General features: G+C 40.7%; 1 protein-coding gene across 9 annotated transcripts in view; it reads left to right on the top strand.

Moving 5' to 3' along the window:
* The window catches only part of LOC140726094 (zinc finger protein 638-like), a 209,271-nt gene that overhangs the window by 97,931 nt on the left and 97,613 nt on the right, over positions 1-13,727 (top strand). The window lies entirely within an intron of this gene.

Below are 13,727 nucleotides of genomic sequence, written 5' to 3' on the forward strand. Positions count from 1 at the left end.
ATCCTTGGACTGTGTTGGACATTAACAAAACAATGCATTTCACTGTGTTTTGATGTACATATGAGGAAGAAAACTAGTCTGTTTAATGTCGAGTGTCCAATTGTCAGGAACCATTCTGGAATGAAGAAAATGTGAGTGAGGGTTAGAGGAACTCGTCTGTGTGGAGGAGGTTTATTGTGGTGGTTATGAAGGTTTATTTGTGTAGCATAAGTATCAGCAATGTCTTGAACCTATTCTAACTCTATCCTTGTACATTGTATAGATCTTGGTGAATTTGGCACTACCTGTTTAATTATCTGAGGAGTTGCAAATTGAATTGAGCTTTAAAATCATTATTCATCCTCACTTTGGGCACAGTCTGTGGAAGGCAGTGATGAAGATGCTGAAGTAGGTTGACAACGTGTGCAGCTTCTGCATCGTAGGTCTGGGACATTAGTATGTCAACTTTGACAGCTGCAATCATCTGTCCATGAAGTGTGGCATCAGCCAGTAGATTTCCTCTCTCATTCCAATTAAATTTACAGTTTTATAAAACATTTCAGTGCTCCCCTTCCCCCTCCCCCCCCCCCCCCCCCACCATTACATGCCATCTTGATGTCATTACTTCAACCAAATTTGGTCTATGCTTTAATTTTTGGACAAGCTGTAATGGGGCAGGAATTGTTATTCTGGATAAAGTTTAACTGATCTTAAATGGACAAATAATAATGCATTCAATCACTGCTGGTTATTGAAAGGAAACTGATGATGTTAAAATAGGAATTGGATTTTTCTTACTTTTACTGTTGAGAGATTGCTTCTTTTCAAATCTTTTTTTATTATTATTCAAAATAATGAGTACATCGAAGTAGGTAACACTTACAATGTCTCAAAGGGAAAAAAAATGTTTTAAAGATTGAAAAATATGGTGACACAAAAAAGGAAAAAAAAACCCTACTAAAGCAAAGAAAAGTGAGAGAAAATAAAGAACCCATTAGGTGTTCAACCCCGGAGCCATGCGTCATACAAAAAGCTTCTAAAGATAAACATCAAACCACCAGCAAAAAAAGTTATACCAAAATTTACAATTAGATCGTGGAGAAAATCTATGAATTAACTCAAATGGTAGTAATGAGCAAATGAACCCCATCTTTTCTCAAAATCAAACATAGGTTCGAAGCTCCAAACTAAGACATAGCATCACTTGAGAGAACCATTGTGACAGAGTGGGAGCCAACGTATCCTTCCACTTCAACAGAATGGCCCTCCTAGCTATCAATGTAACAAACACAATAACATGCTATTGCATGAGAGATTGCTATTGTTTCACCTGCACTATATCAGAGTGGATGATAGTCCTCAGTAGGAGGGGCACTGTACCATAGTGAATAGTGTTAATGCTACTACACCTTCAACAGAACCATAGAACACTACGGCACAGTACAGGCCCTTCAGCCCTCCATGTTGTGCCCACCCATATAATACTTTAAAAAAAGTACTAAACCCACACTACCCCCTAACCCTCCATTTTTCATTCATCCATGTGCCTGTCCAAGAGGCTCTTAAATACCCCTAATGTTTTAGCCTCCACCACCATCCCTGGCAAGTCATTCCAGGCCCTCACAACCCTTTAACTTCCTTCGGGATCAATAAAGTATATCTGTCTGTCTGTGTGAAAAAACTTACCCCTGATGTCTCCCCTAAACTTCCCTCCCTTAATTTTGTACCTGTGCCCTCTGGTGTTTGCTGTTGGTGCCCTGGGAAACAGGTACTGACTGTCCACCCTATCTATACCTCTCTTAATCTTGTAGGCCTCTATCAAATCCCCTCTCATTCTTCTACACTCCAAAGAGAAAAGTCCCAGTTCTGCTAACCTTACTTCATATGAACCTTACTTGTTCGCCAATCCAGGCAACATCCTGGTAAATGTCCTCTTTACCCTCTCCACATTCTTCCTATAATGAGGTGACCAGAATTGAACACAATACTCTTAAGTGCGGTCTCACCAGAGATTTGTAGAGTTGCAACGTGACCTCTCTACTCTTGAACTCAATTCCCCTGTTAATGAAGCCTAGCAACCCATAGGCCTTCTTAATTACCCTATCAACCTGAATATCCCAGGTTCAATTCCATCATTGTCAATAAGAAGTTTGTATGTTCTCCCCATGAGTGTGTGGGTTTCCTCTGGAAGCTCTGATTTCAGGCCACATGCCAAAGACTCTGGGTTACTAGGCTAATTGGTCACATAGGTCTAATTGGGTAACATGGACTCATTGGGCCGGAAGGGGTCTCGAAACAAATTTTTAAAGAACTGCAATTTATTTATTTTTAAAATATTTTTATTAGTTTTTTTTCCAAAGAAAAAAAACTAGTAAAGAAGTTAGTACAGTGCAAAACAAAGGTATCAAATGTACAGTTCATGACAGTTTTAAAAAAAAGCACCCATGATAGAACCATATATAGTTAGTTACCAGCCCACCCTCCTATTGCCTGACTCCAAGCCAACCTTACAATATATAGAAACATTAATCAGAACTTTTATCTCCACTGAGCTGTATTTATAAAAAGGTATATTGCCTACTACCTGGACTATAATATGTTTACACATCAAAAACCGTAAATCTTAACTGAATGAAGCTGGAAGTAAGGGATTTGTATGCAGAAGAAAAAAAAGGGGTGGACCTTTTATCTAAGCGGGAATTATGAAAATATTCAAGAAAAGGTCCCCACACCCTTTGGAACTTTATGTCTGAATTAAGAAGTGAATAATTAATCTTTTCAACGTCTAAACAGGACATAATGTCTCTGAGCCATTGAACATGAGTGGGTGGGGCAGCATCTCTCTACCTGGCCAAAAGAGAGGCAAAAGACAGTGCACGACGTTTAGTCGAACTCAGATGCGTGTCAACCTCTCCTGAGGTACCAAAAAGAGCAATCAGATGATTAGGTTCCAAACAGTACTTAAGTATATGGGGTAAAGTTAGAACGACATCTCTCCAGTATTTCTCGAAGCCAGGGCAAGTCCAATACATATGAATAAAGGAAGCCTTGCCCCTTTTACACTTGTCGCACCAGGGACTAATGTCTGGATAGATGCGCAATAATTTAGTTTTAGACATATGAGCCCTGTGTACAATCTAAACTAGCAGGCAATGGCGAGCACATAAAGAAGTTGAATTAACTGACTTGAGAATTGAATCCCATACATCATCGCACAAAGGAAAATTTAAATCTTACTCCCAGGCAGTTCTAATTTTGTCAAGGGGGACTAGCCTCAAAGTCGCTAACTTATCTCAAATAGTAGATATTAAACCTTTACACAATGGATTCATGTGAAGAAACAAGTCAACAACATTTTTATCGGGTACCTCGGAAATTTGATATTAAAGGGTTGATAAAATATCTAATTTGGAGATATCTAAAGAAGTGAGTGTTGGGTAGGTTGAACTTCAGACAGTTGTTCAAAAGATGCAAAACAATTGTCTATAAAAAGATCTTCAAAGCACCTAATGCTTCAGGGCGAAGGGTCTCAGCCCAAAACGTTGACAGCGCTTTTTCCTATAGATGCTGCCTGGCCTGCTGCGTTTCACCAGCATTTTGTGTGTGTTGCTTGAATTTTCAGCATCTGCTGATTTCCTCGTGTTTGAATTTTTGCTGTTAGCTTGTTGTTATTATTGCGCAAGCTGGAACAAATGTTTTCCAGCTCATTAACACGTTGGTCCAAATCTTGTGTGACAAGCTGGAGACTTGATCCTCTGCTTTGGAATTAATTTGATCCAATTTCGATTCCAACGAACTGAAAGAGGAATCAGCAATTATCTCCTGTCTGTGCTGATCCAGTATCAAGATAATGGCCAGCCACTGGAACATGTTTTTTCCCGGGTTTGGAACTCTTTGAGGTCATTGTAGAGCAGGCGGGAGGGAGAATGAGAAGTTTAATAGTTTGGATTTTAAAAAGGGAGAGAAGGAATGCGGAGATAAGTGGAAGTTTTTAGCGACCAGTTGATCGCCATCTTGACCAGAAGTTCCCAGTTTATTTTAAACCCTGTTGCCTTTGTGTGTAGAGTAAATTCAACTTGTTGATGTGATGGGGAATACATCAGAGTCTGATTTCTGTAATGGTAGTATGGGGTGAATTCATTTGGCATCTCTGGCTGAAAACATTTGCTTGCGATATTGCCATCATTGAGCCCCTTTATAATATAAACCGTTTTTAATACCATCGAGCCTTACCGTTGAACGTGGGGTCTGTGGACCACCAGGTTGGGAAACTCGGCTTTTCTCTGTGGTTTTATTTTAATTAATGAAAAACAATTCCCTTGAATATGGTGGCTTTCATTAAAATGTTTGCCTTTGCTTATCAACTCTCATCTTTTAATCTAGTTTCCCAAACTGTTTTTCACTCCTCCTTAATTAGTTTTGTCGAACATTTTAATCTTGGACTTAAACTGGCTAAATATTTTTGATTAATAAAAGGGAAAATGTAGTCCAAGGACAGATCAAGCAGTAATTTGCATAAAATGGTTAGCAGCAGCAAATGTGTAACTGACTTTACATACTAAGATGTCTGTAATTACTCAGAAATAGAAGCTTAACTATGTAACTTGCAATGTAACGAAGGGCAAAATTATTAACTTGACTAAAAGTGTCTCTTGTAATGACTTTCGTGGTCACGAATAGTGTTACTAATTGCCAGTATATCGACTGCCATTATGCAGAAGCTGTAAATAGTCAGTTTGTAGAGTTTAGTGCCAATGTCAGTTTCCGTGTAAACACACTTGGACTTAGAGTCATAGAATAATAGAGCACTATAACACAAACACCAGAAGCTCAATGCAACGAAATGATCTGTACAAACAGTATGTACGACATGTTTTTCACTGTACCCTGGTACATGTGACAATAGTATGAGGGGTGATTGATAAATTTGTGGCCTAAGGTAGAAGGAGTCAATTTTAGAACACCTAACACATTTATTTTTCAACATAGTCCACTCTTACATTTACACACTTAGTCCAGCGGTCGTGGAGCTTATGGATCTTGGACCTCCAGAAAGTGTCCACAGCAAGGGTGATTGATGTTTGTGGCCTAAGGCAGAAGGAGATGAGTTATACAACTGTTGTTACATGCACATGCAGTTCAACTCTTCAGTTGATTATGCAGAAGGTTTGAAGTTAATAACTCATCGGGGTGATTGATAAGTTTGTGTCTAAGGTAGAAGAAGAAGAGTTATTAACTTAAAACTTTCAGCCTAATCACTCAAACAGTTGACTCTGTACAATGCTAATAATTATTTTGATTATTATGAGGAGTGCTTGATAGTTCTTGACATGTACTCTGTGGAGTTTAGAAGATGGGGGGGGGGGATCTCAGTAAAACCTGAATATTGAAAGGACTAGTTAGGGTGGATGTGGATTAGTTCCTATAGGGGGGAGTCTAGGACCAGAATGCAGGGAGATCGATTTAGAAGAGAGATAAAGAGTAATTTCTTTAGCCAGAGGGTGATGAATTTTTGGAATTCATTGCCACATACAACTGTGAACGCCAAATCATTGGGTATATTTGAAGCAGAGGTTGATAGGTTCTTGATTGCAGGGTAAAGGCAGAAGAATGGCATTGGGGGGGGGGGGAATAATAAATCAGCCATGATGGATTGGCAAAGCACACTCAAAAGGCCGAATGGCCTAGTTCTGCTGCTATGCCTTATGGTCTTATATCCTGCTCCCACCCATCCCAATCTCCCACATTCCCTCTAAATTCTTTAGGTTCATTGGATATTTCTTCTGTGCAGCACCTTAAATTGAATTAAAAATGTATTGGGAGTATCAGTAGGAAAACAGCCAACAGTGGATCCTCATCTGGGATATCACATAGTTCAGGTCGCAAGATATAGTCTATCAAAAATTGCTTTGGAGAGGGTGTAGATTCTGGAATGGGGTTTCCAAGTTATGAGAGGAGTCTGGATAGTTATTGAACACTACAGCATAGAAACAGGCATCTCATCCCCGTCTGGTCCATGCTGAATTATAAACCTATCCTGTCCCATAAACCTGCAACCGGACCACAGCCTTCTGAACCCCTCCCATCCATATACCTATCCAAATTGCTCTTAAATGTTGAATCTGAACCCATGCCCATCACTTGCGTTTCTTCATTCTCACCACCCTCTGAAGTTGTTCCCTCTCATGTTCCCTCTTAACCTATGACCTCTAGTTCTGAAGGATCTGATCTCTGCCCGAACCATTTCAAGTTGATGGTTACATTAAGAAGTGTTTAATTTCTGTCTTTGTCTTCATATCGGACTACGGTGTTAAGATAGAATTACTGCTGTGTGATCTCAGGCACATTTTGAATCTAACAGTATCTTTGAACCTCAAGTATTGAGCTGAAATTAATAGAGTTTGTCAGTTTCAAAGTTTTTGCAAATGTAGAAGATTTTAGTGTTGCCTAGTGAGTTTATGATGAAGCAGATGTGCTCAGCTCAAGACTGATGTGTCATATTTTAAAATTACACTGTCCTTGATGTGGCATAAAATTGTTAGTGGTAGGTCACAAAATGGTTGTGTGTATGTTGGGTCAATGCTTAGAATCATGATCAAGTGGTTAATATTCACTTGAATAAGCTTAAGTTTAGACGAGCATTAGCATGGATTTGACAAACTTGGATTTTAATTTTATGATGAGTTGGCAGAACTGAAGATAATGCAACAGGAGTTGTTTATGTGGACATCATTAAAGGCAAATAGAGCCTAGTAACAAATAGTTTTTCAGACTAGAGCAGATAAAAGATCTGCATTTTCAGATAGTAATACAGTCTATTACAGTCCTTTCACTTACCACACTCCCAACTATTGGATCACAAACAAATTTGGAAATGTTATCTTGCACTCTGATGTTCAGGATAACATTTCCAAATTTGTGTGTGATCCAATGGTGGGAGTATGGTAAGTGTGAGGATAGTAATGGACAGCTTAAGAACATAAGCTGGCTGACTGGACAAGCAGATAGTGAATAAATTTAATAGTGTGAAGTAATGCACTCTGGCAGAAAGTATAAGGTATACAGACTTCATACAGTTCCTAGGGAGTGCAGCGACATGGAGAACTTGGGCATGAAGACAATAGACGCTTATGTTTTTGGAATCTGGAACAAAGAACGATGCTGGAAGAACTGCTTGTCAATCTTAAATCGCTAAATTTCATTTTGATAGAGCATCTGCACATTTGTGTATAAATTGTGTTACGTGGTATGCCATAGTTAATAACGCATGATATCCTGAAATTCATAAACATGGAAATTAATATTGAACCATATAAGCTGGTTGGATCACAGCCCGAGTAGCCTATCCTAGGATATAAGTAAGTGATGACCCATTGATCAGGGTGCTATTCTGGGACAGGGAACAGCAGAGATTGGACAATGGTCAGTTTTGGGGCAGAACAGCAAACCCTGGGGAGTAAGCAGGTGATGTAACAGTGGTCAGACCCCTGTCCGAGGTGTTATTAGAGTGATGGAACTGATACGGAGCTGCCAGTTCTGATCCAGTCTCCTTCCTATCTCAGTCCCCTCTGACCTGATTGAATGTGTCCCCACAGTGCAGCTGTGGAGGGAGTTTCAGTGTGTACTCCCAGTGATGGTGAAGGGCCAGTGCTATGTTTCTACCACAGGGAAATCTTCAGATGGTGATGTTCCCCTGCAAGCACTGCTGTCTTCCCTGGAGGTAGAGCTGCTGGGTTTGGGGAGGTGCTGATGGTGCCTATGTGTAACTAGTGCATTGTGGAGATAGCGAGCACTGCAGCCTCTAGTATGGATGACAGATAATGAGTATGTAACATTTTGGATTTAGCATGTCCAGGGGACTGAAGAGTTCAGGCCAGAGACTGAAAGCCCAGGAATGATCTATCATGGAGTTAGAGACCTGTCTGTGTGGCACCAAAATGTGTGGAGACGCTTAAGTGGCTACCCCAGCACGTTCTTGGGTGTGTTGGTTATTGACGTACATGACACATTTCACTATGGATTTAAATTTGACTTACAGGACTGGTTTCTGGGGTGAGAGATTTGTGCCTCAAGTGCAAGGTCTAAGTAAGGTAAAGGGAGGGGATACTCTTCCCATTTGAAAGGAGAGGAAAATGGTAGGGTCTTTTACTGTGCTTTGTAGCTGTGATTCTGACTAGTGTTCAAATTGCTGACAGTACAGTCTCACCATCACCTGCTCTTTTTAGATGTAGAGTTGCATAATCTATTTGCTTTGATCTAATGGTTTGCTTCATGTAATTTTTTTGATCACCATGTAATATTCTCCCACATGTTGCTAAAGATAACTCTCACTGGGAATGGGTTAAAGGGAAATGATTGTGGACCGATACTACAAACACATGTATGGTTAATGGAAATATGGGCCTGCACAACAAATTCCAGACTTGCAAAATTCTACTGGATCATTGTGCTGCTGTCAAACAGATCTCATTCCTGTGCTAACAGCTTAGTAACTCAGCAAAAATACCAACAGTATTTACTCCAGATGGCATGCTCTTAAGGCCAATTTATACTTCTGTGTCGAATCTACGCCATAGGTACCCCGTACCTTACGCCGTAGAGTGCCGTGCTCCTCCCCAAAAAAGCAACTCCTGTGTCGTGGCGACGCAGACTGCAACAACAGTGATTGGTCCACTTGGTAACATCGCATTTCCTCCTACGCATTTCCGGTTGCTTCTTCTCCACCATGTCTGTACACTGACACGAAATAGATGAACCAAATCGTCAAATCTACCTGCGGACATGCAAAAGTGGAGTGGAGGATGCTATCACGTATTTGCTGCACAAATCACTCTCTCACCTAGATGGGGTCAGTTGTGCTGTGAGGATTACATTCCTTGACTTCTCTAGTACCTTTAACACCATCCAGCCCAAGATCTTAAGGCACAAACTAATGGAGATGGGAGTAGACTCTCACATGGTGGATTGGATAGTGGACTACTTGACAGATAGACCTCAGTATGTGCGGTTGGGAGACTGTAGGTCTGACACGGTGGTCAGCAGCACAGGGGCGCCGCAGGGAACCGTACTCTCTCCGGTCCTGTTCACCCTGTACACATCAGACTTCCAATATAACTCGGAGTCCTGCCATGTGCAGAAGTTCGCTGATGACACGGCCATAGTGGGGTGTGTCAGGAATGGACAGGAGGAGGAGTATAGGAAACTGATACAGGACTTTGTGATATGGTGCAACTCAAACTACCTGCGTCTCAATATCACCAAGACCAAGGAGATGGTGGTGGACTTTAGAAGATCTAGGCCTCATATGGAGCCAGTGATCATTAATGGAGAATGTGTGGAGCAGGTTAAGACCTACAAGTATCTGGGAGTACAGTTAGACGAGAAGCTAGACTGGACTGCCAACACAGATGCCTTGTGCAGGAAGGCACAGAGTCGACTGTACTTCCTTAGAAGGTTGACGTCATTCAATGTCTGTAGTGAGATGCTGAAGATGTTCTATAGGTCAGTTGTGGAGAGCGCCCTCTTCTTTGTGGTGGCGTGTTGGGGAGGAAGCATTAAGAAGAGGGACGCCTCACGTCTTAATAAGCTGGTAAGGAAGGCGGGCTCTGTCGTGGGCAAAGTACTGGAGAGTTTAACATCGGTAGCTGAGCGAAGGGCGCTGAGTAGGCTACGGTCAATTATGGAAAACTCTGAACATCCTCTACATAGCACCATCCAGAGACAGAGAAGCAGTTTCAGCGACAGGTTACTATCGATGCAATGCTCCTCAGACAGGATGAAGAGGTCAATACTCCCCAATGCCATTAGGCTTTACAATTCAACCGCCAGGACTTAAGAACTTTTTAAAAGCTATTATTAATGCTTTTTGAGATAGTGATTTAGATGCATATCATATTTTTTACTGAGTTAAGTATTGTATGTAATTAGTTTTGCTACAACAAGTGTATGGGACATAGGAAAAAAAAGTTGAATTTCCCCATGGGGATGAATAAAGTATCTATCTATCTATCTATCTATCTAAATGCATTTCCTCGTCCATGTCTCTCATGAAGAAACTCAACACAGTGCCATAGAAACCCCATCACCAACTAACGTTTTGGCACACACCAATGCATGCTCGCTACGTTGTAGGCTACGGCGTAACCCATACGCAGAAGTATAAATCAGCCTTCAGAATGAAGGCAAGCTATGAAGTCGCGAATGAGAATTGATCTACTTGAGTTTGTGAATTAGTTAAAATATCTGTCCTAGAAAGCTGTGAATGCTCGCTCAGTCGATATATTCCTGGGCAGGTCTCAACTGCATGACATGTCGCCTGGAGGATCATCTGTTGTGAAGCATGCTGGGTTAATGTGGGGTGGGTGTTATATGTTCTTAACAGTCTCAAAAGTCAAATTTAATGTCAGCAAAATGTCTAATCATTTTGCTGACTTTCTAATCATCATGAAATGCCTTTTCTTCATAAAACATCCATAAAAACAGAAGTGTCCCAATGAACGAACGACAGTTAAACATGAGAACCCCGAAGATCCCACCAGCAAAATTAAACGCGCATTGGTACAATCAACGAGCCCAAGCGTGAGCTAAGCGATAGCAAAGACATGGACCTTGCAGATACCCCAAGTGCTTCGCATTTCATCTGAATTCAACAACCCACAGGTTCTCTCTCACCCTGGCAAGGAAGAGGGAGGTATCCCCCAGTCTCCTTCCATCTTCTGTCTCTACTCCAATAGCTCAAGATACTAAACGATTGTTGATAGTAATGTCCACCGTCTTGTTGCTGATCCCTGATGAAGGTCTGACGTTTCCCTCCATAGATGCTGCCTGACTTGCTGAGTTTATCCAGTATTTCAGAATCAGAATCCAGTTTAATATCACTGGCATATGTTGTTTTCCACAGCACTATAGTGCAATACATTATAAAAAAACTAAGTTACAGTAAGAAATAAATAAGCAGTGCAAAAAGAGCAGAAAAAGGAAAAATTAAAATAGGGTAGTATACATAGGTTAATTATCCTTTCAGAAATCTGATGGTGGAGGGAATAAAGCTGTTCCTAGAACACTGAGTAGTGTCTTCAGACTCATTCAATCTCTTTCCTGATGGTAGCAATGAGAAGAGGGCATATCCTGGATGATGGCGGTCCTTAATGACAGATGCTGCCTTTTTGAGGCATCGCCTTTTGAAGATATCCTTGATGTTGGGGAGGCTAACTGTTTGCGCCTTTCTGCAGTGTTTTCTGATTCTGTGCAGTGGCCCCTCTGTACCAGATGGTGATAGAAACATAGAAAACATACAGTGATGTAACCAGTTTGAATGCTTCACATTTCCTCTGTAAAAATTTGAGTGTCTTTGGTGACATACCAATTCTCCTCAAACTCCTAATGAAATGTAGCTCTTTCTGAAGTTCACAATTAATTCCTTGCTCTTCCTGACATTGAGTGCAAGGTTATTATTTTAACACCACTCAACCAGCTGATCTGTCTCACTCTTGCATGCCTCCTTGTCACCATCTGATGTTCTGCCACCTAATAGTGTCATCGGCTAATTTATGGATGGTGATTGAGCTCACCCTAGCCACACAGTCGTAGGTGTAGAGAGCACTGTGCTATGCACACATCCTTAAGGTGCACTATTGTTGGATGACATATTTTGTGTGTGTTGCTCAAGATTTCCAGCAACTGCAGAATTTCTTGCATCTCCATGCTATTGTATCCATTTAAGTGAAGCATCTTAGAGAGTTGATCTATGATTTTCGCCGCTTTTTCCATTTTGGATTAGTAGTGCTACATGTAATTTGGTTTATTATTATATGCAGTGTGCTGAGATTCAGAGAAAAGGCTTTGCTTTCAATGCTAAATCATACAGATCAAAGTTAGTTAGTACAAAGAGAAAGGCAATAACAATTCAGAATGGAATGTTAAAATTTCTGTTCCATAGAAAGTGCAGCAAAGATAGACAATGGGCCATGATAAGGAACATTGTGATGTAAAGTTCATATTTATGAAAGTTCAAAGTACATTTATTATCAAAGTATGTATTCTTTAAACCACCTTGAGATTTGACAAGATAGTCACGAGACAAAGAAACCCAATAGAGCCCATTAAAACAAATGACCGTCAATCACCCAATGTGCAAAGAGGGTAAAAAACAGATCGTTCAGAACTGAAGTTCACAAAGCCGGATATCACTGCTGAAGAGACTCAGGAATCTCATAATCAAACTGAGCTTGATCCTGGTGGTGTGCGTTTTCAATGTTTTGTATCTCCTGCTGCATGTTTGGGTGGAGAGAAGACAGAATGAATGGGGTGGGAGGTGTATTTGATAATGCCTTTCCTGCAAGAGCAAGAAGAAGTTGTAAAGTCATTGGCATTTAGGGCAGCAATGAAATTCCTCCATCTCTGGCGATGTTCAAGGCTTCCTTCTTCATGTCAGTAGCTTCCTCTCAGTTTTCACTACTGTCAGGTCTTGTGTGGAGACTCAGGAATATCGTCACTCTCAGATGAAGGATTCTTAATTGCTGTTTCCATAACAATTTTGTTTTACTAGTTAGGGTTGTTGGCCCTGAGATGACAGCAAGTAACATGTTTGTGTTTTCTTGTACATAGCTTCAACAATGCTTTGTATGACCTTTGTCAGAAGGCTCCAATGTTTGGGGAAAGGTTTTAATGTCAAATTTAAGTCACTTAAATGACCTGTCACTTTACAGGTCATTGACAGTTTTTTTCAGGAAAGGAACTTTTGGGCAGTACCGCAGCACAGTGGCTAGTGTAACACTATTACAGCGCCAATGACCTATGGTCAATTCCAACCGCTGACTGTCAAGGAGTTTGTACATTTTCCCCGTGACCATATGGGTTTCCTCTGGGTGTTTCGGTTTCTGCTGGCATTCCAAAAGGTGTACAAGTTAGTAGGTTAATTGATCACATGCTTATAATTGGGAGGCACAGGCTCATTGGTCCGGAAGAGCCTGTTACCGTGCTGTGCCTCTAGGTAAGTAATCGTAACTTCAGGGAATCTGATTAGGCAAATATGACCACAGCAGCAAATAATGGCTGGCAAATGGTGACTAGTTCAGAAGGTATTGTTAAAGGGTGGTTGTGATTGAATCGTACATCTGGCTCCTTAGTTTAATATTTCTGATGGATACTGCTTACAAAATGTAGTACTGTATTCAAATGGTACCTACATTATATACTTATTTCCTGGAGTGGGAAATAGAGCTACAGTTTTCTGAATTCAAGCATGTTAACAGCTGAGCCAGGTTGCACTGAAGCAGAAACACAACAGTATGCTGTTACCTGTTGGATGGAATAACTAACAATTTGAGAATGATTTTTCAAAACAAATCATATTTCTTCACCCTTCCTGCATACCTACAGCTGGACATCCTTCTGGTCCCTGTGATTTTTTTTTCTAGTATTTCACTCCCAAAGCCATTTGATGATGTGACCCTGAGAAGCCCTTGTCAGGGATGTTCTTACGAAGAGCTTCATCACCAGTGCTAATCCTGTCTAACAGATGTAGGTTCAACAGACTAGTGCTTCTTATAGTACTACACTGAAGTCTCTAGTTGGACTTGAACCAAACATTTCCAATTCAAGAAGCACAGCATGCTAGTGCTGTTATGAAGGTTGTATGTGAAAGCCTGGATTGTTTCTGGATGGGCATAAGTTATGCTGCTATTTCGGCATTGTGGAAAGAAGTAATTAATTTGCTTGCTGACTATAAAATAGGCAGATTGCAGAAT

Source organism: Hemitrygon akajei, chromosome 4 (assembly GCF_048418815.1).
Source record: "Hemitrygon akajei chromosome 4, sHemAka1.3, whole genome shotgun sequence".
NCBI classification, from domain to species: domain Eukaryota; kingdom Metazoa; phylum Chordata; class Chondrichthyes; order Myliobatiformes; family Dasyatidae; genus Hemitrygon; species Hemitrygon akajei.